The following is a 12,560-nucleotide window of genomic DNA, read 5'->3' as shown; positions in this document are numbered from 1 at the left end:
AATATTTTATTTAGATGGTGAAGTTTTGTTTTGGCGTTTTTCGATTTTTATTTTATTTTCTAGGATTTAATTTCTGTTCGGCGGAATTATTTTAAAAAAAAGTTTCGGACCAAGCTGGGCCGAAGCCCAGCCGGCCCATTCCGTTGTTGCCTCCCTCGCGCGTGTCGCTGTGCGCAGCACGGACGCCGAGGAGAGTCCGAGCCGGACTCCTCCCCGGGCGCCCCCTCGCCCAAGCAAGCCGCCGCCCCGCCCCCTAGCCACCACCACCGCAAGCCGCCAGCCCCACCCCGAGCCACGCCGCCGCCTCCCGCCGCCCGCGCCTCGCAGCCGCACCGCCGTCGCCCCGCGCCCCGCAAGCCGCCGCCCCGCCGCCCAACCCCGCCTCGCCGGAGGTACCACGCCGATCCGCCGCCGCCGGTTTTTTTAAGAAACCACTTCGGGTTTTTTTAGAAACCCTAGTTCGTTTTTTTAGATCGGTTTGCCGGTTTTTCCCGGTTCTTCTATTTAGCGGACGTTCATCCGTACGTTCGTTTAAACGAACGGTTTTCGCTAGTTAGTTACAGATAACGAATGCTCGTTCGTTAGCTTGTTCATCAGTTTTCTTTTTCTCGGATTATTCCGCGATTATTTTCGATCCCGATTTCTGATCCAATTTTCGTTTCAGTTTATCTTTTCGCTCGTTTGTCGGAATCAGGCGATTCAAGCGCTCAGATCTTTGTCTCGAGACCCTCTTTCTGTTTAATCAACTTAAACATGATTTTGGTACTGTAAAATTTGACTTCAGTTCAGATTAATAAACGGATCTTGTGTCTTTCGCCGTTTGAGTTTCGTTGCTCCGTTCGATTTGATTCTTTTTGCAAAGCGGAGTTCTTAAGTTGAACTTTTTGGTCAATCTCTCTTATTTGAGTTTTGCCCATGCATCTTTGCTTGTTGCTTATGTATGCTATAGTTTGTTTGCGATAGAATTCCCGGAGTGCGAAGCGTGCTACTACGAGTCCCTAGGTTTCGCGGATCGTCAGCAAGGCAAGTAACACATTGATCATACTCTTTCCATACCCAGTTTTTATGCAGTAGTTCAATCCTCAAACATTGCATGATTAGGATGTCATTAACTTGTGGGTTGGGAAGTAGTTGATGAGGTAGAACCTATTGCCCTGTTATATTCAAACCCATGGGAGTTACTTCTATGCGTTGCTTATATTGCTCTGCTATGCTCGTAGACGTGGTTTGGGTTTGAGTGAAATCCATGACAGATGTGAGATTGTTAATTAATGGTTCAACTTAAGGTGGAAACTTAAATAAACATCTGGGTGGATTGAGGCACCTGGGGTACCAAGTGTTGCCTGTATTTTTGGAAATACCGGGGTTCCGTGTGATTTTCCTATGAACTGCCACCCAGGCTCAAAGGGAACTGAGATGATTCATGCTAGAAACTTCCGTGTGCAGCCACAAGCTATTATGGGCTCTAGCATAGTTGAGTAAGTTACGTGAAGCTCTTGAAGAGGTAGATCAGCAGGTAGTGGGTTTCTAGGTTTGGTATGGTCTACTCGGAGTAGAGAGTTAATGTTTCTGAAAGACTGTGTCTCGGTCATCTGTTTCTCAAACACCATGTAGTGCGAGAAATCCAACGGAGGCAATTGAGTCTTGTGGGGAAAAGTGCGCAAACCTCTGCAGAGTGTACAATCTAATCATGGTTAGTCGTGTCCCCGGTTATGGACAATCTTGAGTATCTAGTATTTGGAGTATCTTCAATATCTCATCACTCTTAATTAATATTGTTGGGTTGTTAATTACTTTAATTGGGATTGAGTTGGAGGAACCTTCTCAATGATGTTTCAACCACCATGATAGTTAAATTAAAAACTATTCCTTTGTTGTAGGGAAAAATTGGCTTTTCGCAAAAAACTATAACCATGGAGCTTTCCACCAGCCAAATATGCATGTAGTGATAGCATTATTCTGTTCTTGCTGTACTGCATTATATTGCCAGCATATTCCATGTGCTGTCCCATTTTCGGGCTGCAACGTATTATGTGGAAGACTTTTTAGACAAGGAGTAAGGTTCGTTAGGTTGTTGCCGTGCAGCTCAGCTATGCCGTTGGAGTTGATGGACTCACTTATCTTCCAAGCCTTCCGTTGTTATCATATTAGATGGCCTTAAGCCATATTTATTGTAATCAATTCTCTTTTGAGACATTCGATGTAATAAGTGTGTGATTGCTACTCTGTTATAAATCCTTCGAGTATTGTGTGTGTCAGCATTACCGATCCAGGGATGACACTAAAGCACAGAGACTTGACTGTTTGAGGTCAGGTCGCTACAAGATGGTATCAGAGCACACGCTGAGTGTAGGACACGACCACTAAGATAAACCATAGGTCACTCTTCTCTACTCATTTCCGACTCCTCTCCATTTTCTACTCTTTAGGATGGCGGAGATGAAGAACAAGTTTGCACAACCGGATGAAGACACCCCTTTTGGACGCCACTTGAAGGAAGTCACTAGGTACTTGAACATTGGAATACCAAGTTTCATCGGGACGTACAACGCCACCCTACCCGAAGAGGAGCACTGGATGATTCAAGTACAAGTTCCAGGAAGGACGTTATCGCCAACCTCTAAACCCATAGAGTTTTCTTTTGAAGCACCCACCTGGAGTCTAGGAAAGAGCATGGCAGCCCACATTACCATGGGACGCATTGGAGAAGTCTACAACAAGGATCTTAAGGACACTATCTACCAGATATGTGGGCGCAGAGACGAGCAATGGGAAGTGATCAGCACCAGGAAGGATAGATCCATTGTGGCTTTCATCCATGAGTTAAACTAGCACATTCGACGTCAGGAGAACCAGATGTGCGCAGACATGATGGACTTGAAGAAGGCGAAGACTAGGATCATCAAACTGGAGGAAGAACTCAAGTTTACACACGATGGATATGAGGAGGAAATTAAGACACTACTGGAGAAGAATGACGACCTGATTAAGAAGATCGTAGTATTCATGGGAGATCCAGCACCGGGAGGAGAAGACGACGTTTCCACTTGTCCGGACAACTACATCATCATCGTTGACACCGATTCCGATCCTAGTGATGATGACTTTGAAGACGAAGCTGGAGCAGATATCATGGAGTCTTCCACCGATCAAAATTTCTAGATGGCCACCACATATTAGTAGTATTCCCCCATGTATTTAGTAGTAGTTGAGCACTTTTGCGATAGTTCTAGACCGATTGTATGCCATTGCTTGATTGATTGAGTGAAATGATTGTGTTTGTCTCATGTGCATATGGGTAGTGTTTTCTAATTAGACCCCTTTTCTATTTTGATCTCTTCCATCTAAACCCATCAGATGCCTCCGAGACGTGACCCCGGATTTGCCTTCCCGCCGGAGCTCACTCAGTTGGTCCAGCAGCAGAACACCTTGATGCAATTGCTAGTTCAGAACCAGGGCAACAACAACAACAACCCGCCGCCAGTGGACAACCTAACCCGTTTTCTAAGGTTACAGTCGCCGGTGTTTTCCAGTAGCACCGAGCCTATAGTTGCTGATGATTGGCTACGCCATATTGGAAGGGAGTTGACCATCGTAGGTTGCACAGATGCTGAGAAGGTGTGCTTTGTCGCACATCAATGGATGGACCAGCAGCCTCATGGTGGGAGAATTACACGACCACTTTCCCCATAGCCAATGTCACTTGGGACCAGTTTCAACAAGCTTTCCGTACATCCCATGTCTCAACTGGAGCCATGAATATGAAGAAGCGTGAGTTTCGTAACTTACGCCAGGGGAACCGTACTGTGGCTTAGTACGTGGATGAGTTTAGCAAGTTATCTCGCTATGCCCCTGACGATGTGGCCACAGATGCTGCGAAGCAGGAGAAGTTTATGGAAGGGTTGAATGATGAGATGAGTATGCAGTTGATGGTAGCAACCTTCAACAACTACCAGGAGTTGGTAGATAAGGCTCTTATGATTGAAGGGAAGCAGCAGTAGATTGAGAGCTGTAAGAGGAAGTATGGACAAGGGAGGTATAACTCAGGAGCTCAGCGGAAGCCTCGCCTAACCCCGAATTCGGGAGGACTTGTTCATAACCACACCGGAGGTGGATCACATAACCACAATGGTCCTAAGAATGGGAATGGGAATGGAGCTAACAATAATCAGAACCGCCCCAATCCAGCCACACCCGCCAAAAGATACCTAAGTCACGTTACTTGCTTCAAGTGCGGGAAGACGGGACACTATGCCACGGAGTGCCCTGAAGGAAAGAATGGAAATGGAAATAGGAGCTCTAGGAATAAGCCCAATCCATTCAACAAAGGACAAGTGAACCACGTTAACATGGAGGAGGTTGAAGAGCAGCCAGACGCGGTTATAGGTAAGTTTTTGGTTAAGTCATTTACCGCTCTTGTTCTATTTGAGACTGGTGCATCGCATTCATACATATCAAGGGGATTCATGGATAAGTTTAAACTACCAGCCCAAACCCTTAGGACCCCTCTCTTAGTGAGTTCACCTGGAGCAGAATATATGGCTAGTCGATGGTGCGACCAGATACCCCTAACCATTGGCACCCATGTTTTTCTGTCCGACCTAATTATCTTGGAGTCACAAGGATTGGATGTGATATTAGGCACGGACTAGATGTCAAAGTATGGAGGAAGTATTGACTGTGCTAGTAAGTCGATTTATCTCACCACCCCAGAGGGAAAAAGGATTAAGTATGTATCTAGGCATGTGCCTAGAAGCAGCCAAGTGAATACCCTCACGGGAGTTGTTCAGGAGGAAGTGCCTGTAGTGAAAGATTACCCGGATGTTTTCCTAGAAGAGTTACCAGGCATGCCACTGGATCGAGACATTGAGTTTTTGATAGAGCTATTGCCAGGAATAGGGCCAATATCCAAGAGACCCTATCGGATGCCCGCGAATGATCTGGAGGAGATTAAGAAATAGATCAAGGAGTTATTGGAGAAAGGTTACATTCGAAGGAGTTCATCACCTTGGGGAGCCCCAGTGTTGTTGGTTCAGAAGAAGGATAAATCCCTAAGAATGGTTGTTGATTATCGGGCCTTGAATGAAGTAACGATTAAGAACAAGTACCCACTGCCGATGATCAACGATCTGTTTGATCAGGTGCAAGGAGCTAAGGTGTTTTCGAAGATCGATCTGCGATCGGGATACCATCAGTTGAAGATTCGAGAGAAGGATATAAGGATATACCAAAGACAACGTTCACCACGCGGTACGGATTATACGAGTATACGGTCATGTCGTTTGGACTGACTATCACCCCTGCCTATTTCATGAGCATGATGAACAAGGTGTTCATGGAATATTTGGACAAGTTCATTGTGGTGTTTATTGATGATATCATGGTATACTCGAAGAATGAAGAGGAGCACAAGGAGCATTTGCGTTTAGTTCTCGAGAAACTCAGGGAACATCAGTTGTATGCCAAGTTCAGCAAATGTGAGTTTTGGTTGAAGGAAGTTGGATTCCTTGGACATGTTATATCAGGAGAAGGTATAGCAGTAGATCCTAGCAAGGTTCAGTTAGTCACTGAATGGTTGGCACCCACTTCAGTTAGTGAGATCCGCAGTTTTCTTGGACTCGCAGGATACTCCCGGAGATTCATTGAAAAAAATTCCAAGACTGCGAAGCCAATGACTGAACTATTGAAGAAAGATACTAAGTTTAAATGGACGGAAGATTACGAGGCAAGTTTCTAGGAGTTGAAGAAACGTTTGACTACAGCCCCAGTGCTGACACTGCCAGATATACGTAAGGATTTCCAAGTGTATTGTGACGCCTCTCGCTTAGGACTTGGAAGCGTGCTTATGCAGGACGGAAGAGTTGTTTCGTACGCCTCACGACAACTAAAACCACACAAGTTGAATTATGCCACGCATGATTTGGAGCTAGCAGCCGTAGTGCATGCGTTGAAAACTTGGAGACATTACCTCATTGGAAACCGTTGTGATGTGTACACGGATCATAAGAGTTTTAAGTACATCTTCACACAAAAGGAGTTGAACCTTAGGCAGAGGAGATGGTTGGAGCTTATAAAGGACTATGACATGAAGCTGCATTATCACCCAGGAAAGGCCAATGTCGTAGCAGACGCCTTGAGCCAAAAGTGTTATGCTAATATCCTAGAGAGCAAGGGATTGCCAAAGGAGTTAGCAGAGGATATCATGGAGCTTCGATTAGATATTGTTCCTAGAGGTTTTGTTGCAACAATGGAGGTTCAGTCTACATTGTTGGGCAAGATACGAGAAGCTCAGAAGGATGACAAAGAGATTGCCGAGATAAAGGAGAAGATGAGCAAAGGAAAGGCCAAAGGTTTTTGTCGGGGATATACCCCGCGGTATGACCCGGCCGAAAGTATGACCCGGCCGGACTTGGCGCTTCACCGATGACCCGCCGGAGGACTGGCGACTCACGGGTCTGGCGGCTCACTGGTCAGACGACTCGAGGATGACCCCGACGGCGGGTCACATAGATGACTAGGCCTAAGGCCCAGTAGGCCGGCTCATATTATGGTGGGTCGGCTTAAGACAAAAGGCATGAGGAATATTTCCTTTACGAGGAAGCAAGACCCGTACTTGTATCCGACTTGTAAAAGAGAATAAGTTAGTTCTAATCCTAATAGGACTCTACATGTAAGCCGCCCCTTCAACTTATATAAGGAGGGGCAGGGCTCCCCAAAGAGGGAGAAGGAACAAGAAAGAAAATAATCTCTAGGGCTAGACACAAAGAGCCGGCTTACCGGTGACTCACTACAGGAATTAGGTAATTTGTCGTCTGTGCTTCACAGACGGCAAAGACAGAAAACATGACGGCAAACAGTTTGCCGTCAGCAGCTAACGGCAAAGTGTGTCGGCAAATGGTAAATCGGCAAAGCCATACTTTGCCGCCAGCTTTCTATCGGGCTGACAACAAAGGCTTTGCCGTCAGTTTTCACACTTCACCGTCAGCCGTTATAGCCTGATGGCACAGAAAAGCACTTGACAGACACCCTATCGGATGGCGTCAGATACTTTGCTGTCAGCCTCTGGACGGCAAAAAGCTGAGCACTTTAGCGTCAACAGCAGTCAGTCTACAAACGGCAAAGATCTAAGCACTTTGCCGTCAGCAGACAGATGGCAAAGTACTCATTTGCTGATGGAAAAATTCTGTACAGATTTTTTTTAAAGAAATTTATCTCAACAATTCAAAAGACCATATATATCACAAATAAAACAGCAATGTTCCACAGAAACAAAACAAACCATAGCAAATGTCCATATATATATATATATATCATAGGGTATCACAAAGTGTTGCATATGAGATCACAAAGTAGATTAAACCATCACAAAGTATCACATCTAGCTGGGCATCTTCCAGTCATGTACTACTCCCGGAATTAGCCTCACGACCATCAGCTCTACACACACATGCTAAACTCCAACTATGCTACTCGAAAGGAAACCACACACAACTACTCTCTATGTCAAGGAGATTAAAACACCACATCAGGTTGACTGTAGCTCCGTGCAACCAATCAACGTTGCTGCTCCATCCCTTATTCACATGTCCACTGCAATTAACCAAACAAGAAAGAGGTTCAGACTTAGATTCATCATATCAAATAGATTCAGACTCGAGAGCATCATTCATCATACTAAAGGCATTTTTTGTCAGTCAAATAAACTTGTCAAGCATATAACATCATCCTAATAGACAAGAACCTGTTGACACCAAATCTGAACTAGCCTAGTACAGGAATAAATATGACATGTAAAACAGCTCCTCCTAGTACATGAACAGCTCCTAGTACACATCATTTAGCAGGAGCAAACATGACATGCAAAACAGGAGCAAGTATTTACATGCAGAGCAGCAGGAGCAAATTAAATATTTGTTAGAACCAAATCTGAACTAGCCACATACATGTACAACAGCTCATCAGGAAAAAGAGCAACATGAGAGGAACCTAGTGGCCTCATACAATTCAATCAAGCAGTATATCAACCACAAGAATACAAACCAGAGCAGAGCATGCATAAGTTGGGGAAATAAAACATAGTCGAGAGGGAGGGATCGACCTTCCCTGGTGGTTGGTCATCGGCTCGGCCGTGGGGTCATGTATTGCTCATCGTCCTTGTCTATTTTGTTCATGGACAGCGCCCACCCGCAGCAATTAACCAAAAAGGAAAAAGGTTCAGACTTAGAAATTCATCGTATCAAATAGATTCGGACTCGAGAGCATCATTCATCATACCGAAGCCATTTTTTTCAAACATATAAACTTGTCAAGCACTTCACACACTGAATAAGACACCCCCTTATCATCTAAATCTTGAGAAATCAGAGGCCCAAAGAAAAACTTTCAAAATAGTAAAACAAATAAGAATATTAAGATAACTTGTTATGTAATAACATGCAACACGAATCGTACACAAACTAGTGAAACTGTTGCATGAGATGAAAAGTAGACTAAGATTACATGATCTTGAATCCATGGTTGTTGTGCTGCATGTTATCAAATAGTATCAACTGCAATTTTGTCGCAACAATTCATATTCTAGCTTTTGTATTGGACAAACAGTGAACATATGCAAGAGTCATTTGCTTCATACCCATTACTGCTTGAATCAGTAGTTAATACTATCTTCTATTATTATTTCACTCAAGGAGATAAATAAATAAAGTTTTGGGTAGTGCAGAGGCAAAAGGAGAAATAAAGAGGCAAACTGAGAACACATCCAACACAGGAGACCTTAGAAGCAAGAATATTCACCTGGATTCCTATATTATAGAGCATCCTTACTGTACTGAACTCTGTTATCCATCTTCCTTCTCCAATTTCAAAATCAAGGGTGGTGCTGCAAATAAACAGTTCAAGAGAGAAGAGAAAGAAGTTACAAACTCATATACCGGTTTATCAAAAAAGTGCAAAGCAGTGATGTTTACATGGCCATATAGAAGTAAGATCATAGCAGTATATACCTTCCAACTCTACCAGCAACATGGCCATGGGACTTTGAGGAAAAACTCAAAATAGGATGTATGTCGGGGCAGTGCTTGACCCTATACTTATATAGTAACTTCACCATGGATGCATATCTGTCATGTATGCAAGCAGCAGGTCGGCCAAGAGAAAAAATGTGTTGGCTGTAGGAAAGATAAATCATAACACAAGAAAACCATGGATACATGTATTAACAAATGCCATTAGGAGCGTGACCAGCAGCAAAATAACATCAAAGGAAGAATCTTGAATGATACAAAACAGGAATTGAAATATAGTGCATTTTCCAAAAGGATACTAACCCCAAAGCCCATAATTAATCAGCCCATAAATATATATAAAAACAGAAGCCTCCTACGTGCATAGATAATAATGACCTAACATGGCCAATGGCAAGGAATTGCCTCACAGCATATCATGACATCAAATGAGAACAAGGCATCTGTTTCGATCGCATAGATCCTTCCTCAATCATTAAGTATATCATAAAAGCAAGAATACCAAACCTGAAAGTCTGTGAGGTATGATGAAGCAACAAACAAAATACTAATTGGCATTGTACATCTATTTTCACTAATGTGATGGCACAACCCAGAGCCTACCCGTGTCTCGGTTCTGATAAAGTGTGTAATCGGAAAACTATTTCAGTTCTGCAGAGCAACCCAAACCATGTAGCCCCATCTACTCGTTGTAGAAAGATTATCCGCTCATGAGGACCGGGACAGCAATAATGAAACCAATTGGAGATTATCGAGTTCATCTTATACTTCCTGGATCCATGGGAGCACAGACATGTATCTTGTACTATTATTGAGAATACATATTTTAAGAACATCAATCTCATAGTATAACACAGGAAATAATTTGAATGCAGAGTACTCCAATATAGAACATATAACCCTTGGATTAACTGCATAGAATGAAGGGAAGGGAAGGGTCGGACCTGTCCTTGACGAGCTGCTCCATGGCGTGCCTCTCCTCACGAGCACAAGCAGGTCCTGTCCCGATGCGGATCTGGCCGCCGCCAACATGGCCCGATCGCTAGGGTTGGAGGAAGGGAGGGCATGGTGGTGCTTCTGCTGCTGGCCGCACCTACAGAGACGACGAGAGACGGGGGATCAGAGAAAGAGTCGGAGAAGAGATGGGGGAGTAACACCATACCGCCGTCGTCAAGGTAGCCACCGTCGTCGTCGTCGCCGTCTATCACCATGGCCCGGCGGCTAGGGTTTCCAGCGCGAAGATTGAGGGAGGGAGGGCGGATCTGAGCGCAAAGAGGGAGGGAGGGTGGGCGGATCTGAGCGCGCGAGGGAGGGAGGGAGCTAGGGTTTCGGGTTGGCGGCGGCGGGCGTGGGGGGGAGGCGACCAGGGGAATCGGGCAGAGAGGAGAGAATGAGAGAGAGGGTGAGGGTCGGCTCGGGCAGAGGCTTTGCCTCCTCAGCCGGCTAGGCTGGTGGGCCAGAGCGCCAAGGCCCAGTGGCCCATATGGCCTTTGCCGTCAGCCCCAGTACGCACAGACGGCAAAGACGGGCTCTCGTTTTCCCATCGTCACCTGCATACATTTTGCCGTCTTTAAATTTGCCGTTAGCTAACATCTGTCTTTGCCGTCAGCTGGAAGAAACACAGACGGCAAAGTATGATTTTGCCGTCAGCAAAACAAAAACAGACGGCAAAGTATGTCTTTGACATCGGTTGTCCTTTGCCGTCAGCCACAGACGGCAAAGTATGTCTTTGCCGTCTGCCACGATGAAAAGCTGGCGGCAAAGTGCAGTACTGACGGCAAATTAGCGACTCCCTCATGATCATAATGAGACCTAGCCACAAACAGCATGTAGGGTTATTACCGGATGATATTTTTCCGGGCCCGAAGCTGTCTCAACCCTTGTCTTGTGTTGCATCTCTCGATTCTGCTCAACCCCTCTCAAGCTACCACATAGGTGCGTTGGCCTCGCGACTAAGTCCTCACACTAAGGACACCTGCCGTGACAATTCCACGACAGTTGGCGCCCATCGTGGGGCTTGCGCACGGTGGTGTTGAGTTCTTGAAGGGATCTCTCTCAGGGTCGAGAGGTTCGTGAATTTTCGTATGAAGAAAGACGGTTTGAAAGGATCTACATCAGTTTCAAGTTCGTCAGGCTAGATTTCTGATCTATGAAGTTAAAGAGTTAAAGAAAAATTTAGGGCTGCACCGTGAGCCGCCGCCTTTGCAGCCGAGTCCGTGATGAGAGTTTTTTCTGGTGGTGGCAGTGTTCCGCGATCCATCAATCGCAGGTTACTTGAGACGGACAGGAAATCTTCCGTTGTAGTTATTCTGACCAATCCGTCAAGTTGTGTTCGTTGCTCCACGCCTCCGCACATAATCTACTGATGAACCAAGTCCCGAGGCAAAAGTGGTACTACTACTACATCTCATGCGAACCAAGTTGTGTTGAAAGTGCTGCTAATCGTACTTGCACTGGTTTAAAAATCAACAAAAGGAGCGGAGGCTTACAGAGCACCCGAAGATTATGCGCGAGCGTGGACTGGAAGGAGTACTACAACAGATTCATCATCACGTGAAGACAAAAGGAAAGGAAAAAAGAATATAGCAAGGACTCGGACATGACTCAATCAACTACGACCCGGATTATGCTTCGTGGCCGAGTCGCGCGCAGAGCCGCCTCCTCTATGGCGGGTCAACGCCGAGTCGCGCCCGGTCTCGCCCCAAACGATGGTCGGGTCTCTCTGCTGCCACTTCAAGTGCAAAGCAATCAAGCAAAAGAAAAAAAAAATATCCACGCGTACATGTATGGTTTTCTATTAAGATATTTGTGTGAAGAAAATTGGAGTTTCTTAGACGAAACTTGTTGATCCGAGTAGCCGAGGTCAACAAGAAGTCTGCAGCCGGCCGGCACCAGTGCATGGTCGCCTTTTCCGTCGAGCCACTGCTCCTCTGCCACCGAGTACTACTGCCACCCGGTCGTCTTCACTCGCCGGCGTTGTTAAGCCGCCAGCGCTGGGCCTCAACTCCAGGTTGCTAAGCTGCCCCTACTGTAAAATTTCCTTGGCTGTTGTTACTGCTTCCGATGAGCACTGATGAGCACTAATGAGCGTCTCCCGCTGCTCCCTCCGCTGGTGTTGCTACTGCCTTGGGCGTCGCTGGCCCCGTGCCGCGCCGAGCTATTGAGGGACACCCAAGTTCAATGCATTGCTTGAGGGGCGTGGCTTACTTAAAAACTGGATGGATGCATGGTGATTTGTTCGGATGTGAAGGCCATCATTTGATCGAATTGCTATGCAGTCACTTTATCCGAAAGACACATCGGGGCAATTATTTATGACAAAAAATGATACTATACCGCGGAGACGGAGGCACGCCAACATCTTTTGGCACAGGTGGTCGTCGTTACTCAACGGTCTCCCGCACCGGCTTACAACGTCGTGGCCGTCTCTCGCGACCGCGCCGGCTTACAACACCGTGGCCGTCTCTCGCGACCGTGCTGGCTTACAACTCCGTGGTCGTCTCTCGCGACCACGCCGGCTTACAACAAGGAGGACGA

The 12,560-nt window shown here is 45.9% G+C and overlaps 1 long non-coding RNA gene across 2 annotated transcripts; it reads right to left on the bottom strand.

The window, feature by feature from the left end:
- Nucleotides 1-7,281: 7,281 nt before the first annotated feature.
- LOC123148221 (uncharacterized) lies at nucleotides 7,282-10,416 on the bottom strand. 2 transcript variants are annotated; one of them, XR_006473689.1, is made up of 6 exons: nucleotides 10,186-10,416; nucleotides 9,968-10,116; nucleotides 9,003-9,167; nucleotides 8,794-8,878; nucleotides 8,099-8,158; nucleotides 7,282-7,590 (listed from the first exon to the last, which is right to left on the bottom strand). It is a non-coding gene; the product is annotated as an uncharacterized lncRNA (long non-coding RNA). The 2 variants fall into 2 exon arrangements; XR_006473688.1 differs by having other exon boundaries at nucleotides 9,003-9,119.
- Between the last annotated feature and the right edge of the window lie 2,144 nt (nucleotides 10,417-12,560).

Source organism: Triticum aestivum, chromosome 7A (genome assembly GCF_018294505.1).
Source record: "Triticum aestivum cultivar Chinese Spring chromosome 7A, IWGSC CS RefSeq v2.1, whole genome shotgun sequence".
Taxonomy (NCBI): Eukaryota; Viridiplantae; Streptophyta; class Magnoliopsida; order Poales; family Poaceae; genus Triticum; species Triticum aestivum.
This window is presented reverse-complemented; position numbering and strand designations above follow the sequence as displayed.